Source organism: Panthera onca, chromosome B2, assembly GCF_046562875.1.
Source record: "Panthera onca isolate mPanOnc1 chromosome B2, mPanOnc1 haplotype 2, whole genome shotgun sequence".
Classification (NCBI taxonomy): Eukaryota; Metazoa; Chordata; class Mammalia; order Carnivora; family Felidae; genus Panthera; species Panthera onca.
Genome location: NC_138343.1, coordinates 28,070,569 through 28,081,461, shown reverse-complemented (window position 1 = coordinate 28,081,461; position 10,893 = coordinate 28,070,569). Strand labels below are relative to the sequence as shown.

Below are 10,893 nucleotides of genomic sequence, written 5' to 3'. Positions count from 1 at the left end.
ATCTATTTATCTATTAATCATTTATCCTCTATGTATCTATGTTTTTGAAAAAAAATTATGTTTATTTATTTTTGAGAGAGAGAGAGAGACAGAGTGTGAGCAGGGGAGGGGAAGAGAGAGAGGGAGACACAGAGTATGAAGTAGGCTCCAGGCTCTGAGCTGTCAGCACAGAGCCCGACGTGGGGCTCGAACCCAGGAGCTATGAGATAATGAAATGAGCTGAAGTTAGAGGCTTAACCGGCTGAGCCACCCAGGCGCCCCTGTATCTCTGTTTTTGTTCAAATCTTTTGAAGTAGTTCTTTTTTTTATTAAACTTCCCTCAAATACTCCATTTGAGTATGATGTCTATAACATCTGATTGACATAGTAATTGGTACCAGGAATGGCCCTGGGAACAAAACCCTCAAAATGTAATTCTGGCATTGGTTTGCTCATATATTAGAGGGCTATACAACAACTTTGCTAGGAGGAAATAAGACTCTGGTCAGCTGTAGCATATTGTGACATCACAGTCACTCAAATTCCCAGTGGTGGCATGAGATGAAGTACAGGTGGAGGACTAGCAATGGGGAGATCAAATGGCCCTGGTCATTATGGCAGCAGTGATACTAAGGATTGTAAGGTCAGCTGGCTGTTTCTGTTGGCATTAGAAAATGTAAAAAGAGAAAAGGAGAAATTGAAGATTGTGATTATTATCACTATTTACTCAGAACACACTCAGACAATTAGAAAGTTTGGAAGCTTTATAGAAGTTCATATTTTGCAGACACACAGCAGATATGGCTGAGGTACAAACCCTGGGAGCCTGATGATGTATGGGTTGCAGAATTGCAGCACCAAAGGGTGTATAGCCCTATGGGTCTTTAAGTTAATGGCATTTGTGGGGAATAAGTGGGACCCCACGATAAGGAATGGGGCCATTTGGGCAGACACAGAGAAGGCTAAGAAGTTTAAACCTCCAAATCCCCCTGAACTCTTGCCATTAGGCAACCCCTTCCCATACATAAGTGTCCTCTATGAATGTGCCCAAGGAATTTGCTAATAAAAGGATACTGGTTCTCCTCAGCTATATGTTCCTACCAGCCCTGATTGCCTCCAGGCCCATATGAGAATTAGATCCCAGTAGAACCCAGATGGAGGAACACAAAACCTATTTTTGTAGGAGATAGCCTATCCACCAAAAGAGTTATAAGATCTTGCCAGTTTTTATCTGCTAGAGCTTGGGGGGAATGTATGGGAATGTATTTTAAGGGTATGAGGCCAATAAAAATGAAACATAAGGGTTGTTTAGGCTGTATTTATTGGAATAGATGTATACATTTGTGATTTGGAATTTAATGTGTTGGCTTGAGTCTACTAGATTGAGTAATTGAAACCTGGACTCAATAGTGACCTGGAGTTAGAGAGATTCTAATACTTCCCTAATGGCTCAGGAAAATAAAAAAGTTGAAATGTACCTATTGAGTACAACTTGATTAGTTAGCTTCTAATCAGGTCTCTTTCTCCCTCCTTCTCCCCTTCTCCTTCCCTGGCAGGGCCTATAGGATGTTCCTTTAATGGAGGCATTTAGCTAGCAAAGGAGAACCAGCATTTTTGAAAAATTCTATGTGACTGACATCTATAGGCCAGAGGTGATGGTGGAAAATGTTGCACCTAGAAGTGGCAGATGGCAGTTGATGGTGCTTAAGTGGCAGAGGCAAGTTGGGCAGAATTACAAAGAAGCCACAGGATGAGTGGTAGCCATGGATCTACAATAATGGCTAATTGATCTAACTGCTACAAATGAAATTGATGGGAAGCATATCAAGGATATAATGTATATCAGAGGAAAAATTCTAATTTTGGTGGGCAGAAATCCAACCTAAATCATTGTGGTGGGGATCCATGTCTAATATTAGTGCCTACACCTAAGGCAGTTCCCAGACCCAAGCTTCTAGAATGAAGGAAAAAACATTCTCTTAAAGGAAGGACGCTGCAAGGTGGCCCTAGACATATTTTGTCATTCTCCCCCCAGGCTTTCCTAAAAATACCTGTGCATTCATCAGGGCGACTGGACATTGGGAGAAATGGATATCCAGATCTCTTGTAGATTATTCGATAGTGGCTTCCAAGTGACCTGAAACCCCACCATGGTCTGCCAGTTAGAGTGGAAGTTTAAGAAAGTCAGGTAATTGAAGAATCTTGGTCCAAGTCTGTCCCAGTGAGGCCAGTAGGACCACAGTTTTTCCCCCAGGCCAAGAATGTATATAGAGAAGAATATACTTAATTATATATATAATTAGTATCTGACAGAATCTTCACTTTTGTTCTCTGGTGAAAAGATGAGGTGGAAGGGCCTGGAAATGTGCCTATTTTCTTGTTCATTCCATAAAAAAACAGTATAAACCAAAATCAATAATGGAGCCCTGGGTGAATTTCAGAGATTTCAAAGACTTGAAATATGTATGATAGTGATTTCCACTATATCCCAATTTAAATAGCCTCTTAATCTTAATTCTGCTATTGCAAAATCCAGATGATTCATGGAGAATACCTGTAGATGAGTTGTAATTGAACTTTAGTAAGCATCAGAATCACCGCAGGGTCATTAAAACACAGATTCCTGGGTTCCATCCCTAGAATTTCTGATTTAGCAGGTCTGGGGTAAAACCTAAGAATTTCCATTTCTAACAGGTTCTAGGTGATAGTAATCTTGCTGGTCCTGAGACCACTCTTTGAACACTTCTGTCAAAGATATCCAAATTTATTAAGATGAAAATGCTAATTTCATTTGTTTATTTCCTGCCATATGATATACAGCATTAAACTAGATTAAAAAAATTCCCCATTCTTGAAAACAAAAGTACTCAAAGTAATTTGCCTCTTTGAGGTTGTATATCCTTTCTCTCATGCTTCTGCTCACTGTCATAATGTAAACTGAAGGGAAATTCATTATTCTGATATCCCATAGACCAACAAGGTGGCTTATCATATTGATGATATTATGCTAATAGACCTAGAGGGCAGGAAATATCAAGCATTCTAGATACCTTGATGACACATATACGTGGCAGAGAGTAGGAGATAAACTCTGCAAAAGATAAGGAACCTAATAAATTAGTGATGTGTTTAGAGATCTTGTGGTCTGGCATATATTGGAATATAACCACAAGAATAAGAGATAAATTGATGTACCTTATACTGCCTACCATGAAGAAAGAATTATGGTGCTAGTGGGATTTGAAAACTTTGTGCATCACATTTTAGGGTGTGGTTATGGCCCAGTTAGTGGGTAGTCCATAAATAAACCTTTTGTTTTTTCAGCCTGGTTGAAGTAAGATTTGTACAAGGTAAAATTAATTAAATTGATGAATTTTGACAAATGCGTTCAATTGTGTAACAACCACAAGACAACCAAAATCATGATATAGAACTTCTCCATCATCCTGAAATGTTCCATTGGGATTTCACTCAACCCCCTTACCCCACCCACTTATCCCTCATCTGCCTCCTATTTATGGTTTTGGCTTTTCTAAACTTCCATATAATGAGATCACACTGCATGTAAATCCTTTAAATATGACATATTTTTCTCAGCCTGGGTTTCTGAGCCTGGGTGGCTCAGTCAGATGGGCGTCTGACTACAGTTCAGGTCATGATCTCACGGTTGGTTCCTGGGTTCCTGAGTTCGAGCCCCACGTCTGGCTCTGTGCTGACAACTCAGAGCCTGGAGCCTGCTTCGGATTCTGTTTCCCTCTCTTTCTGCCCCTCCCCCGCTAACGCTCTGTCTCTTTGTGTCTCTCAAAAATGAATAAATGTTAAAAAAAAAATTAAAAAAAAATTTTAAAAGAAATTCACAAGCTGATTTTCTTTTTTTCTTTTTTTAAATGCTTATTTTTGAGAGAGAGAGAAAGAGAGAGAGAGAGAGAGAGAGCGCAAGGGGTAGAGAGAGAGGGAGACACAGAATCCAAAGCAGGTTCCAGGCTCTGAGCTGTCAGCACAGAGCCCTATGTGGAGCTCAAACTCATGAACTACGAGAACATGATCTGAGCTGAAGTCGGATGCTTAACCCACCGTGCCACCCAGCCGCCTCCACGAGCTGATTTTCAACATGGCTGTAGCACTTTATACTTTTATTTTTTTTTAATATTATTTATTTTGAGAGAGGAAGAGAGCAGGGGAGGGGCATAGAAAGAGGAAGAGAGACAGAATCTCAAGCAGGCTCCATATGCCATGTGGAGGCCCAATCAGAGGCTTGATCCCACCACCTTGAGATCATGACCTGAGCCAAAATCAAGAGTCTGACACTTACCCAACTGAGCCACCCAGGCACCCTGGATGTAGCACTTTAAATTCTCACTAGCAGTGTATAACATTTATAGGTGCTCTACATTTCCATCAGAATATGGTATTGTTAGTTTATTATTTTTTTAAATTTCAGTTATTCTCAAAGATGTGCAGTAGTATCACATTTTGGTTTTTATTTGTATTTCCATAATAACTGAAGATTTTGAATATCTTTATCATCTATATATCTTCTTTGGTGAAATGTCTGTTCAATTTTTGTATCTATTAAAGTTTTCTTATTGTTGAACTTTGAGAGTTTGTTAAACATTCTGGATACACATCCTTTGTTAAATACATGATTTGCAAATATTTTCTCCTAGTCTATGGCTTGTCTTTTCATTCTCTTGACAGTCTTTTACAGAGAAAGTTTAAAATTTTGATGAAGACTAATTTATGGATTTTTTCTTTTATGGATTATGCTTTTGGTGTCATGGTTAAAAAATTTTTGCCTAACCCCATGTCATGAAGATATTGTTCCTGTATTTTCTTTTAAAAGTTTTACATTTAGATCTATAATATATTTTGAGTTAATTTTCAGATAAGATGTGATGTATAGGTCAAGTTTCATTTTTGTTTTTTTATATGGATGCCCATTTGTTCCTGTACAGTTGGTTCAAAAGATTCATTCTCCACTGAATGGCTTTTGCACTGTTATCAGTTACCTATTGACCACCTTTGTGTACTATTTTCAGACTTCCTATTTGAATTCATTGCTATAGTTACCTATCCTGTCACCAATTTCACACTGGAATGATTATAAATAGTAAGTCTTTAAATCAGGTGGTGTGAGTTCTTCAAGTTTGTTATTATTTTTCAAAATTGTTTTGATCATTGTTGTTCTTTTGCTGTTCCCTATAAATTTTAAGATTAGCTCATCTACGCAAAAGTCCCCACTGTAATTTAGATTGGGGTTATATTGAATATATATATCATTTTGAGAAGAACTGATATTATAGCCATATTGAGTCTTCTGATCCATGAGCATGGTGTAACTTTCTATTTATTCAGGTGATCTTTAAATTATGTCAGCAATGTTTGGTTTTATAGTTTTAATGTATAGACCTTGCACATTTTTGTTAAATTTATTCTTAAGTATTTCACACATTTTAATGCTATTATAAAATATTAAAAAATTTCAATATCCAATTGTTTATAATTAGTATATAGAAACACAACTGAGTTTTGTATATTGACCTTGAATTCAGTGCTTTGCTTAACTCATTTAATAAGTCTAGAAATATTTTAGTACATTCATGGGGTTTTCTATGTAGACAATCATGTTGTCTGAAAATAGGGAGAATTTCTTTCATTCTTTCCAATCTGATTGTCTTTTGTTTCTCTTCCTTGCCCTAATGCATTGGTTGGGACTTCCAGTACAATGTTGATTAGGAACAATGAAAGAAGACATTTTTATCTTGTTCCTGTTCTTAGAAGGAAAGCATTCATTCTTTGTCCATTAAGTATTATGTTAGGTGTAGGTTTGTCATTGATGTTCTTTATCACATTTAGGTTATTTCCTTCTATTGCCTATCTGCTAAGTTTTTAATGTGAATGAAAGTGGAATCTTATTAAATACATTTTCTTCATTTAGATAATTATGGTTTTTCCTCTCTGCTAATGTGTTAAATTACATTGATTGAGTTTTGAATGTTCAAACTTGCATTCTTGAGATTACCACCACTTAGTCATGTTGTCTTACTTTTTAAAAAGTGTTAAAACTGAGAATAAACTGAGTGTTGATGGGGGGGTGGGAGGGACAGGAGGGCGGGTGATGGGTATTGAGGAGGGCACCTGTTAGAATGAGCACTGGGTGTTATATGGAAACCAATTTGACAATAAATTTCATATTAAAAAAATAAAAAATAAAAAGTGTTGCTTGATTCAATTTGTTAACATTTTGTTGAAAATGTTCCCATCTATGTCCATAAAAGACATAGGTCTAGATTTTTATTTTCTTGTTAATGTCTTTGATTTTGGTATCAGGTAATGTTGGCCTTATAAAATAAGTTGGGAAGTGTTCCCTCTTCTTCTGTTTTCTGGAAGAGTTTGTGTAGAATAGGTATTACTCATTCCCTAAATGTTTGGTTGAGTTGAATAATGGAGATATCTAGGCCTGTATATTCTCTCAAGTGTATTTTATTAATTTGTCTTTCAAGGAAAGGTATTTCCTTGTCCATTCAAGTAAAATTTTAAAATTCATTTGCATAAAATTGTTTATAATATCCCTGTATCATCCTTTCAATGTCTGTAGGATTTATAGAAAAGTCCCCTCTCTCATTTTTATTGTTAGTGATTTGTGTCTTCTCTTTTCTTTCTGATCAGCCTAACTAGAGGTTTATCAATTTTGTTGAGTTTCTCAAATTGACTTTTGTTTTCACTGAATTTCTCTTTTGTGTTTGTTTTCTATAGTATTGCCTTATAATTTACCAATATTCTTTCTTTTCTTCTACTTCTTTTGGACCAATGGGAAGAAAAATTGGAGAAATTGGAGAAATTCTTCAGGAAATTGGAGGAGAATGAAGTCCCTCTACCTGTTTGCACCTCCTGTCATATATCATTCTCTGAATTCTAGGAATTCCTCTTCAGGTAAAAGAATAGTGAGAACTTCCCGCTGTCATTAGCACTAAGATACTAAATCACCCCTTGTTGACATTCCTAAACACCATCCACACATTTATAATGTCCTCTTCATTAAACTCTCCTTACCCAGTAAATATTTGATTTCTTGATGTTTCCTGTCTGCTGATACAGATAAGTTTTTACAATTAATTAATTAGCTAATGGATTTCAAATAGGATGTTTTCAGGTTCACAGCAAAATTGAGTGGAAGTTACCCATCTGAGCCTGGAACTTTCTTTTTTGGGAGGTTATTAATTAATATTTCAATTTCTTTAATGTATGCTGGCCTATTCAAATTGTTATTCTTGTGTGAGTTTTGGTAAACTGTTATCAGGGAATTCCTAAATTTTATGTAGGTTATCAAATTGATGGGCATAGAATTATTCATAATATTTTTTTAATGTTCATAGGATCTGTAGTAATGATTTCTCTTTCATTTACTTTTTGTTTTGTTTAAAGTTTCTCTTTGCTTTTGTTTTTATCAAAGTAATATAAGCACAGAAAAATAGAATTGTGCAAATAGAAAAAGCAGAAGTATTCCCACTCCATCCCTCCTCAGGCATCCTTAAAGCAACAAAATTCTTTTATAATTATTTACTTCATTCCATTATGTGGATGTATCATTATTTAATAAATTTCCTAAAGAAGTTTGGATCATTGACATCCTTCCCCACCCCTGCATTTTATTTTGGAAATTTTCAAACAAATCAGAATGTTGAAAACTTTTACAGTGGGCACCCATGTCTGCACTACTTAGGTTCTTCCCCTTAACGTGTTACTATACTTGTTTTATTATATATATATCTACTCAATGATCCATCCTCTATCCACCCATCAATCCATCAATTTTTTGATGCATTTCAGACTAATTTAGAGACATTATTTATACTTCCTCCCAGATGCTTCAGTCTGTATGTGATTGACAGGAGTTCAATATTTGTCCGTGATTCTTTTTTATTGTTGTTTTTGTTTTTTAATATGAAATTTATTGTCAAATTGGTTTTCACACAACACCCAGTGCTCATCCCAACAGGTGCCCTCCTCAATGCCCATCACCCACCCTTCTCTCCCTCCCACCCCCCATCAACCCTCAGTTTATTCTCAGTTTTTAAGACTCTCTCATGGTTTGGCTCTCTCCCTCTCTAACTTTTTTCCCCCCACTCTTATGTGTATCCTGAGAAACTTAACAGAAGACCATGGGGGAGGGGAAGGAAAAAAAAAAGTTAGAGAGGGAGGGAGCCAAAACATAAGAGACTCCTAAAAACTGAGAACAAACTGAGGGTTTATTGGGGGTGGGAGGGAAGGGTGGGTGGGTGATGGGTATCGAGGAGGGCACCTGTTGGGATGAGCACTGGGTGTTATATGGAAACAATTTGACAATAAATTTCATAAAAAAAAAAAAAAGGATCATACCCATGATAGTGTAAGATTTATTTTAGGGATGAATAGATGGCTCAACAGTAGCAAATCAGTCAATGTGATACACAACCTCAACAAAATTAAGGATAAAAATCATATGATCATCTCAATAGATATAGAAAAATCATTTGACAAAATTCAACATCAATTTATTGTAAAAACTTTCAACAAAGTGGGTGGAGAGGGAATGTACATCAACATAATAGAGGCTATACATGACAAGTCCACAACTAATACTCAATGGTAAGAAGCTGAAAGTCTTTTCTCTAAGATCAGGAACAGACAACGATGCCCATCATTGCCACTTTTATTCAACATAGAATTGGAAGTCTTAGAGCAATTAGGCAAGAAAAATAAATAAAAGGCATCCAAACTGGAAAGGAAGTAAAACTGTCACTATTGTCATTTTTAAATAAGTTTTTAATTTTAATTCCAGTATAGTTAACATACAGTGTAATATTAATTTCAGGTGTATAGTATACTGATTCAACAGTTCTATACATTGCTCAATGCTCGTGATAAGTGTAATCTCTAATCCCCATTGCCTATTTTATCCTTCCCCTTACTTACCTTCTCCCTGCTAACGATCAGTTTGTTCTCTATAGCTAAGAATCTGTTTCTTGGTTTGTCTTTCTTCTTTTTTCTCCCCTTTGCTTGTTTGTTTTGTTTCTTAAATTCCACATAGGAGTGCAATTATATGGTATTTGTCTTTCTCTGACTGGCTTATTTCACTTAGTATTATACTCTCTAGCTCCATCCATGTCATTGCAAATGGCAAGATTTCATTATTTCTTATGGCTGAATAATATTCCATTACCTATTTATATCACATCTTTATTCATTCATCTTGGTCTGCTTCCATAATTTGGCTATTGTAAATAATGCCATAATAAACATAGAGGTGCATGTATTCCTTTGAATTAGTGTTTTTGTATTTTGGGGGGTAAATACCTAGTACTGCAATTATTGGATTATAGGGTAGTTCTATTTTTAACTTTCTGAGGATGCTCTATACTGTTTTCTACAGGGGTTTCACCAGTTTGCACCCCCATCAACAGTGCACCATGGTTCCTATTTCTCTACATCCTCATCAATGCTTGTTGTTTCTTGTGTTTTTTATTTTAGCTATACCAACATGTGTAAGGTGATATCTCACTGTAGTTTTGATTTGCATTTCCCTGATTATGAGTGATGTTGAGCATCTTTTCATGTGTCTTTTGACTGTCTATATGTCTTCTTTGGAGAAATGTCTTTTCATGTCTTTTGCCTACTTTTAAATTGGATTATTTGTTTTTGTGTGTTGAATTGTATAAGTTCTTTATGTGTTTTGGAGACTAGCCCTTTATTGAATATGTCATTTGCAAATATCTTCTCCTGTCCGGTAGGTTGTCTTTTAGTTTTGTTGAGTATTTCCTTTGCTGTGCACAAGCTTTTTATTTTCAAGAATAAAGCTGTCACCATGTTCAGGTGTTACTTTTTTGTTAACTGTTTGGTAGAATTCACCTGTGAAGCCATCTGTTACTGAGGTTTTCTTTGTTGGGAGGTTTTGATCACTGATTCAGTGTCCTTACTTTTTATTGGTCTGTTCAGATATTCTATTTCTTAATGATTCAGACTTGGTAGGTTGTATGTTTCTAGGAATTTACCCATTTATTCTAGGTTGTCCATTTTTGGGTGTATAATTGTTGATAGTAGTCTCATGATCCTCTGAATGACTGTGGTATCAATGGTAATGTCTGCTTTTTAATTTCTAATTTATTTGAGTCCTCTGTTTCTCTGTTTCTGTAAATTTATCTAAAGTTTATTTATTTTATCTTAAAAAACCCAGCTTTTGGTTTTGTCTATCTTTTATATTTTTCTCTGTTCTATATTTCAATTATTTCTGCTCTCATCCTTGTTTTCTCCTTTCTTCTGTTCATTTGGTAGCTTGTTATTATTTTTCTTGGTAACTGACATATAAAACTAGGTTCTTTGAACTCTTTCTGTTTACTTAATGTAAGCATTTATTGTTATAAATTTCCCTCATAGCACTGCTTTTGCTAAATCTCATATATTTTGGTATGTTGTGCTTCCATTTTTATTTGTTTCAAGATATATTTCGATTTACCTTTGATTTCATTGATTCATATGTTGTTCAGGAATGTGTTGTGTAGTTCCCACATGTTTGTGAATTTTCCAAACTTCCTTCTGTTACTGATTTCTACTTTCATACCATCGTAGTTGGAAAATATACTTGGTATAATTCAATTTTCAAAAATTTCCTGAGACTTGTTTTGTGACACAACATATACTCTATCCTGGAAAATATTCCATGTACACTTGAGAAAAATTTATATTCTACTGCTATCAGATGGATTGTATGTGTCTCTTAGTTTCATTTGGTCTAAAATGTATTTCAGGTCCAATGTTTCCTTACTTATTTTCCATCTCAATTGTCCAAATGTTGTTGAAAGTGGAATATTTAAGTCCCCTACTATTATTGTATTGTATATTACTAACTTCAGCTCTGTTTGTGTTTGCTTAAGATAT

At 35.4% G+C, this 10,893-nt stretch overlaps 1 long non-coding RNA gene across 2 annotated transcripts in view; it reads left to right on the top strand.

Annotated features, from left to right (window-relative positions):
* Positions 1-535: 535 nt before the first annotated feature.
* The window catches only part of LOC132666826 (uncharacterized), a 158,923-nt gene continuing 148,565 nt past the window's right edge, over positions 536-10,893 (top strand). For both annotated transcript variants that reach the window (XR_013555396.1, XR_009604863.2), the window contains exons 1-2: positions 536-622; positions 6,798-6,912. This is a non-coding gene — a long non-coding RNA (uncharacterized LOC132666826). The remainder of the gene's footprint in view (positions 623-6,797; positions 6,913-10,893) is intronic.